The sequence below is a fragment of the Stenella coeruleoalba genome (assembly GCF_951394435.1).
Source record: "Stenella coeruleoalba genome assembly, chromosome: 5".
Classification (NCBI taxonomy): Eukaryota; Metazoa; Chordata; class Mammalia; order Artiodactyla; family Delphinidae; genus Stenella; species Stenella coeruleoalba.
Genome location: NC_137150.1, coordinates 22,396,244 through 22,405,721, shown reverse-complemented (window position 1 = coordinate 22,405,721; position 9,478 = coordinate 22,396,244). Strand labels below are relative to the sequence as shown.

General features: G+C 33.9%; 1 long non-coding RNA gene across 1 annotated transcript; it reads left to right on the top strand.

The window, feature by feature from the left end:
* The first annotated feature begins 781 nt into the window (after nt 1–781).
* LOC307186947 lies at nt 782–6,304 on the top strand. The gene is made up of 3 exons (XR_013828518.1): nt 782–822; nt 2,651–2,744; nt 6,017–6,304. It is a non-coding gene; the product is annotated as an uncharacterized lncRNA (long non-coding RNA).
* The last annotated feature ends 3,174 nt before the right edge of the window (nt 6,305–9,478 follow it).

Genomic DNA, 9,478 nt, shown 5'->3' with positions numbered 1-9,478 from the left:
CTGCATAGTTCAAAATTAAAAACACTATTGGAATAAGTAAGATGACTGTTTTAGAAAAGAAAAATTATTTTATAAGAATAGCTAGATTTTGAGGGTCATAAAAGAGGAAAAATATTACTCTCCCTTGGTTTCTCGAATAGAAAACTTCCTAATGAAAGGATCCATATAAAGCTACTTTATCTATGTTTACTAAAATGGAAAAAAATTTATTTGATTGACCTATTTATCTGTGACAACATCTGATTTTAGATTCCTATGGTTCTATTAAAATTTAATCAAATTACATAATATTTATATGAGCTACAAATTTATTATGAAACTAAGATGAAAATGAAAGTAGAAAAATTTTGCATAAATGTAATTTTGGGGGGATATGCCCTTACAGAAAATAAATAATGCTCTAAACCATTTAGGTATTAGAAAACCTATTTATATAAATGAAATTAAATACAAAAAAAATATGCAGTTTTATTGGCATATTTGATACTCTTCATGTTCTATACTTTATTATGGTTTTGAAAATAGTAAAATAAGATCTATTATCAGTCTGGGAATTAAGAGTGTCTACTTGGCATCTAACTTTAATTAAGACAAACACTGTAAAGAACATTGGAAATAATGCATTTAGCTTTGTTGTCTTTGTATTTGAAATTGATAAAACTATAGATTTTTTAACCCATTTTTATTGAAGTATAGTTAATTTACAATGTTTTGTTAGTTTCAGGTATATGGCAAAGTGATTCAGATATATATATTCTTTTTCATATTATTTTCCATTGTAGGTTATTGCAAGATATTGAATATAGTTCCCTGTGCTCTACAGTAGGTTCTTGTTTATCTATTTTATATACAGTAGTGTGTATTTGTTAATCCCAAACTCTTAATTTATCCCCCACAACCCATTATCCCCTTTGGTAACCATAAGTTTGTTTTCTATGTGTGTCTGTGTCTATTTTGTAAGTCCATTTGTATCATATTTCAGATTCCACATATAAGTGATATCATATGATATTTGTCTTTGTTTAACTTACTTCACTTAGTGTGATAATCTCTAGGTCCATCCATGTTGCTGCAAATGACATTATTTCATTCTTTTTTATGACTAATAGTATATATGTATCTCATATATATTATATATGTATATATAATACATATATAATAATATACATATATAATATACATATATATGTATCATATATACTATATATACACATATATCACATCTTTATCCATTCATCTGTCAATGGACATTTAAGTTGCTTCCATGTCTCGGCTATTGTAAATAGTGCTGCTGTTAACATTGGAGTGCATGTATCTTTTTGAATTAGAGTTTTCTCTGTTTATATGCTCAAGAGTAGGATTGCAAGATCATATGGTAACTCTATTTTTAGTTGTTTTTTTTTTCCAGATGATTTGCTTTATTTCAAACCTACTTTTAATCAAATAATAAGAGTTTTGCACTGAATTAATAGATAAATAAATATAACACACTAAGATTGCAAAAATCTGGTCAATAAAATGTTAAAATCCAATGAACACATTATTTTTAGTTTTTTAAGGAACCTCTATACAGTTCTCCTTGGTGGCTGTACCAATTTACATTCCCACCAACAGTGTAGGAGGGTTCCCTTTTCTCCACACCTTCTCCAACATTTATTATTTGTAGAATTTTTAATGATGGTCATTCTGACTGGTGTGAGGTGATAATTCATTGTATTTTGGTTTGCATTTCTCTAATAATTAGTGATATTGAGCATATTTTCATGTGCCTGTTGATCATCTGTATGTCTTCTCTGGAGAAGTGTCTATTTAGATCTTCTGCCCAAGTTTTGATTGGGTTGTTTGGATTTTTTTATTTTGATATTAAGCTGTATGAGCTGTTTGTGTATTTTGGAAATTAATCCATTGTCGATAGCATTGTTTACAAATATTTTCTCCCAGTTCATATGTTGTCTTGATAAAACCACAGATTTTTAAGCTCTGTGGGTTATCTGAAGGCTTAGGGGAAAAAAAAATTGAAAACATTTAAATATGATTTCTTAATGCTGGAGTGATTTTGAACTCAGAAAGTTTATTTAGAAGATATTTACTTTAAATATGTGCTCTTTCTGATGAACATTGATCAAAATACCTAAAGCTTCCTTTACCATCAGTTTCTAAGCCCCCGTCACTGCACAATACCAAATTTTCCAGGGTTAATCTATATTACCCTGGAATTTATATGACATAAGTAAGTTATATTCATTGAATAAAAGTATTGCTTATAAAATTTACATGGTCAGCCCCCTCAGTTCACTTATATCATGGCTTGGTTGTTTATAAATAAATTACTTTTTACTATAATTTTCCAGTTGCGTACAAGAGATTAAAGTGTATAAAGATTTAATACACTGGAAATTGCTATGTACTTGGCATCTTGGCTAAACACATATTTTATACAGATCTAAAATAATTTCATATGAAGCAGCCAATGTTTTTTAAATGTTGTCATTAAATAGAGATTGAAATGCAAATGTTGATCCAATTTTTCAGGAGTAAAATTGCTTTATAAGAATGGAACATTGTGTATTTCTTTATACTCTTACAGGCACCTAAAAATGCTACAGAATGACGCTTTTAAAATTATCAATTATTTTCTTTTTTTGCCCAGAGTTCTTACCTTTTCGGAATGTGTTCGAAGTGAAAAATCAAAGTGACACAAATAATTATCTAAGGAATTGGGATGAGAAATGATGAAATTTCTGGTAAGAAATTAGTATTTTGTATAATATTCATTTATAAAACCAAAAACATGAATGTATATCAATATAGATTATATATTTAGTAAGAAAGTTGAGGAAGAAATTTTCCTAAGCATGGTCTAAAAAAGATATATATAGAGAGAGATATATAGATATATATCTCTCTATATATATAATTGATATTCTTTCAAAATGGGAAATTAAGCTTATGTCCAGGAGGATTTCAATTATTTACAAATAATTCCATGTTTGACATCTAATAATGATCTTCCAAGGGAGGAATACATATTTAACCAACACATGTTCTCACCATCCTTAATGGGGCTAAATATGTTTATATTTGAGCAGACAACTGAATTAATTTGAAAGAACTTTCTGCTAGGAGAAGTGCTAAATCTAAAATTGGCTAATAAAGGACAGTGAATCTCTTTCCCTGGAGGCTTTTTGTTTTGTTTTACTTTATATATACATCACAGTGCCATACATCTCTGATATACTTAACTCATTATATCTCTAATATCTGTTTCCATGTCCCAGCTACTGTCTGATCCCCAATTTTCCAGGAAACTGTCTGGGGTCACTTCAAATTTAATAGATACCCATACCTGGGTTTAATAGGAAAAATTATCAGGTAGTAGGAGTCTTTTAGATATCGCCTTTTCAGCTACTTGCTACAGGTCATTGCCATAGCTTCTTCCCTTATCAAATTGAATCAGACAGTGGCAATAATCTGACTGCATTCGGCATGGTGCCTGCAGAAACATCTTTGCTTTCTGAACTGCTCTATTGTATTCATCTTTTTTTAGATTCCATCCAGTTTCATTAAGGAATTTTGCTGCGAGGTTTTATTCAGGATACAGAGGGAAAAAATCAAAAGCAAAACACTGAAATTGTCCTGAGAGACTTCAGTAACATCAGTTTCAGTTTGTCATACCTCAAAATAAATTTCAAAGAAGACTAGTTAAAAAAAGAGTTGGCAGGAAGTTGTTTTTCTCAAAAGATACAAGTTTCTTGTCATGCACAAGTCACTTAGCCTTTTGAACTGTATTTTCACTTATCTAATAAGAGTAAAAAATATGTAAGGAAAAGATATGTAAACTATAAAGTATCCTTTAGATAGAACCCAAACATCTATAGACCTACAGAGCTTAGAATAGCAAGAATTCATATTAGCTTTTAAATTCTAATGTTACTGACAGTTGTCCCTATCTACACAGGTAAAAATCTTTAGAAACCCATCCAAGCCCTTTTCCTTCTAAAATGCCTTCCCTTCCAATTATTTCTCAGGCAAATCTTTTTTTTTTTTCTTTTCTTTTTCCTCTTCTCTATGTCTACCCTTAAGTGTTCCCTTTGGTCGTTTTCATGCTGCCAAAATCATGCTTTATTTTGGCAGAACTTTGAACCCTAGGTCCTGAACAACTCTTACTGGGCTCCAGTCCTCACAAAACCTCTTGTAAAAATAGCCCCTTTATCCTCTCTATGGACACGGAACACTTGGTGGTGTGCTAGTGATCTGGGCAGGGGGTGGCAGTGGGGGGGAGAAGTGTGGTGGCTTGAAGCAGGACCTCAGTCTTTGTCTTCTTTGAAGAAAGAATGCAGTAAAGAGCCAGAGATTGTGAAGCAGATAAGGGTTTATTAGAAACAAAGTACATGTGGAAGAACACACAGGCAAGCTCGCAGAGAGGGTTGCACCCAATGGGGGTAGCTTAGATGGTTTATGTGGGTGCAGTCTTCTGAGTTGTCTCTGGCCAATCTTCTTGCTTGTGCCCAGATTTGGCCTGACTCAGAACTCTTCCTGGTGGGTGCGTGTGCATTCCTCAGTCAAGATGGATTCCAGCATGAAGGTTTCTGGGAGGTTGGCAGGATATATTATGGGCTGGAGGCTCCCCCTTCCTTTGGCCCATCCCTAGACTGAGGACCTTCTCTGTGCATGCATCAAGCTGGGGAATTCCCTTGACCATAAGAATGAGAAAAATGTGGTTGCTTTTTCTCCCACCCAATCAGGGCTCTGCTCCTGCTGCTGTCTTATCTTGAGGTGTCAGCAGGAGACTGGTTGTAACTGCTCAGCCTGGGGCCCATCAATCTTCTGCCTCAGTAGGGCATGTCATACCAGTTCTCTAGACTCAGTTATTAAACTTGCAGGACTTTTAGGAGCCCGTTGTTAACAGGGCATTAATAGAAATTAAATTATATGAACCACTATAAAACAAATTACGTTGAAAATATGGGCAATAAGTACTCAAAATTTACAACTTCCTAATGACTTCACTACATTTTCCTGTTATCTATCCTGTTGCAGTTATTTGTGCCTGTTGTATCTCTATGGTGTAAATACTCTGTAATGACATGCTACAGTGCATAGCTTACCAACTCCACATTCAATTATGTCAATCTGGTAACTTAAAATCAACCATGGTGAGAATGTTTTAGTGGTCAGTGTTTAATAACCAGTTCTCCAGAAGAAGAAACTCCTGCTTTGTAGTGTTGGCCAATTGTTTTGGTAGATATATCCCCACCATAGCTAACTGCTTGTAAAACTCCTGACAATTTGACAGTTTCCTCTGGTGAACTGGTTGGAGTTGGCGCCAACATATCAGTGAATTTTTGATGACAGAAATATTAAGACTGGCAAACATTAACAACTAGGTTTTAATTGTTTTGTTTTCTTTGGTTTTTATTTATTTTTTAAGCCAATTGTTAAACATCCCCCAGCACAGCACAGTGTCAGGTTGAGTGTCTGAGGCCCTGGGTGAAACAGGCACTTGTCTTTTCCTTTTCTGACTTTGATTCAAGGTGGTTATCAAAACTTGAGGGTTTAATTAAATCACAGGCAGCCAAACTGTAGTTCTATCTCACCTACAGTCTGTTTTTGCCTTGCCCTGGATCTGAGAATATTTTAACATTTTCAGAGGCTTGAAAACAGAAGAATATTGCAACAGAGACCATACATGTAGTATACAAAGTTAAAATATTTACTATATGGCCATTTAAGAAAAACTTTGCACCTCTTGTTCCAGTTCCTTATTCTAAAATTTCCACCTGGGTTATACTTTTGGTTCTTCTCTCAAATATCAGTGAGTGCAGGTACATAATACTGGATCATAATTCTGTCTCATATTCATTGATTTCCACTAGCTACTGCATCTGCCCTGCTTTGTATTGTTGCAGTCCCCAAAGCTATATAATTCTTAAGTATTTCTCTTTGGTGGCGAAAACCACCAAGTTGGGAACAAACTAGGTGTTCAGTTTTTAAAATATTTAACTCTGTGCTGTAGGAATGAAGCAGTTTCCAGAGAGAATGATGGAAGACTGGAGCAAGAATGCAGAGAAAAGCAGGTAGGAGAGTCTCACGTCCAGAAAGTGCTTTGGCTCTGTACTCTTTTCTAGTGTCCTCATTCATTTTCTCGTTGGAAACACAGAAGCACGATGCTGACACTGGGCTGTGGTGCTGAGCAAAACGGAGGCAAACCCAAATACATGAGCCCCAGCTTCCAGTTCTAGACCTCTGCATCAATACTGCCTGTATTTTTTACTCTGATTCTGTGATATATCAGAATATCATTCCAAAATCCTCTCTATGACCCAACCAGTTGTGAAATAAATTACTTTTCCATGCTTAAGAGAATGAAGTTGAAATGAATCAAAATTCCTGCATTTTTAGGGATTTAAAACACCAATTTCAAAGTAAACAAATGTGGTTATATATATAAAAATGCATAACCATATTTGCTTATAAATATATTGGGGTATATATATATATATACACACACACACATACATATTTGCGTTTTATTATTTCACCTTGTTCATGATAGATATTCTATTGCTGAGTTTCTTAATCTAAAATAATTTTACTTCTTTTATAACTTGAACCTCACACAAGTTATCTTTAGGAATGGTAGCCAGGTCATGTGTCATCTCTATAAGGTGATGCAGACACTAGTGAATAGTCTGAAAATGCTGAATCACTATATCAGCATTACATCAATACGGAAAATAAAGCTAACAGTTCTCAACCCTTTTTCTAAAGCTACCCATACATTTTTTAAAATACATGCAAACTGCATGAAGCTGTTCTATGACAGGGATTCTGTTATTTTATTTTCATGTGCACAGATATTTTTCAAATGTGTGAGTTTTTTTCTCCTCTCTGTGGAATTTCCAATATAAGTTAAATAAGGTTTATCTAAACTCACCCAAGATTATGGAAAAAAATTACTTTGGAGGGGAGCCAAAGAGGAGGAGTGGGAAAGATGGACAGTGACTGAGAGCCAAATAGCATTGCCTGCTTCCATTTCATTAACTTTAAACTGCATGGAATACCATTTAAAGTGCAGTTAACTCCTATCCTGTGGTGTCTTCCGGGTGATTGCAGCTCTGCTACCGAAAGTCTTTACCAGTGACATGTCATTTTGTACTTTGACATGCAGTAGAATTTGATTTTCAATCAACTTAGCACATAAGATTGCCTTAAAATTGCTGACAAGCCTTATTTAGTTTCATGGGTTGCCAAGTGCCTATTTCTTTGCATATTGCTGTTCAGTGTTTTTCTTAAATTTATTTAATATAGGAATATGCTTTTCTGACTCCTTTATTTCTTTCTTATCAATCTGAGTTTGTCTCTAAAGTCACATAATGACACAGCTGTCCTGAAACAATAATCCTCTTTGTTCACATTACCTTCCCACTTCAGAACTCTTAAACCTGTATTTAAAACATCTAGCACTTGATTTTCACAGCATTCTTTTTTTTATTGTGTATTTTTGTCTTCCCAAATAGATTTCCATTTTTGAAACACCATGAGCCATTGTACTTGTGGTCTCTCTCTGTAACTCATAAACACTTGTGGACATTAACAGAACACAATGCATATGTAGGGGAGGAACAATAATTTTCCCTCTACGTTTCTAAGTTCTTAGCTGTAATAAAAGACAGATTAACAACAGGGAAGCAAACAGAAGTTTATTAACATGTATACCTCATGTATATATGGGAGATTCACAGGGAAAAATAAGTGACTCAAAGAGGTGGCTTAGAATTCAGACTTAAATACCATCTTAACAGGGAAAGTGTGGGGAGATATAGGCCTCTTAGGGGGAGAGTAAATGAATTTTTAGGAAAGATGAATGGGTCCTTAGGAGAATAGCTGGGAGGTGCGATAGTTTGTGACAGTTTGTCTGGGTGCGGTGTGGCCTTCTAGTCTCCTCTCCTGTGATGAGTCAATCTCCCCTGTTGATGAAAGGCCCTGAAAAGGGATCTCTGACAACTGAGTTCCTTTGGGAGGATCTGTCTTTAGGCAGAGAATGGGAGTTCAGAGAAACTTCTCCTTGCATTTGCTGTTTCTAAAGTGTCTACAGCTCAAAATAATCAGTATACCAAAGTGGCATATTTTGGGTGGCATGTTCTGCTACCCTTCACACACTTCATAATTGAATAGACTTGACTATCTTTGAAATACAGTCTCCAGATACTCCTTTTAAGGAATTTTACGTGGTCAATTGAATGTTCTTAATTAGCCCACAGGAAGAGTTCTGACACTTATTTTATATACATGGCAGTCAGAGTGCACACAGCAAATTGGAAAAACCATGATTCAGTTATAAAAGGATGGCAGAGGTAGATCTAACTGTCTGATACATTACATTCTTAATACCATTATTCTTATTTATATTTCCTTATCTAGTAGAAATTATAGTTTAAAAACTATTTTGTAAATGTCACGTACAGGGACATTAGAAACAATGTTCTTCAATGATTACATTTAAACAGTTCTCTGAGAAGAATTTCAAAGTGTACATAAACATAAACACAGAAAGAAAGATGTTATATTTAAAACTTTCTGATTGGCCATCATCCTAAATATATTTTTGAGAAATATTACATGAGGCAATCAAGAGGTATCCTTTCTCTTAAGAAATAATGGTATAATAATAATAAAATAATCTGAGTATAAACAAACCATAAGTATACATAAAACATATATTTGGAGCTGGAAAAAATATCTAGTGGGATATGATCATTTTACAAATAAAGGAGAATCAATGAACGTAGTGCTTTGTCTAAAGTTATACAGATATAGGGCTATAACTCAAATTCATATTCCCTTATTCAGAGTTTCTTATTTCTGTCTCTCTTTTTTCTCTCTCTCTTTACCTAGATGAATAAAAATGAACAGTACATGTTTTGTATCTGAAGTAAAGAATTAATAAACTATACAGAGCACCTTCTACTACATATAAAGCATACAATAGAAACCTAGAGACTATACTATAAAATTGAAATTAAGCTTATCCAAAAAATAAAAAGACGGAAAAAAAGTTTTCAGGGATCAGTCAATGAGTTGATTTTTTAGTGCTGCTGAGAAGCAAGTTTTACCTATTGAACATAGGCATGAATAATCAATTCAATTTTTAAACTATTTGTTAAGAAGTAAAAATGATAGCAGTGGTACAACAAAAGGCTTTTTTTTCCCTTAGTTAAGTTTATCCTGGCATAAACTTTCCTAACATTCATTTAATTATTTCTAACTTGAATGCAAAGAAAATTATCCCAAGGGCAAACTCATTTGCGAGCATCTTTGAACAGAAATCATGTTTTCTGCACTTAGGACACAAGCATGACAGTACGGCAAGTATTTTTTTTAATGTGGACACCTGTCTCTCTACTCTGGAGAACATAAATACAGCCCACGTGATAGGTCCCAGATGGTGGAGCTTTTTCAGTTATCATGGCCCAGA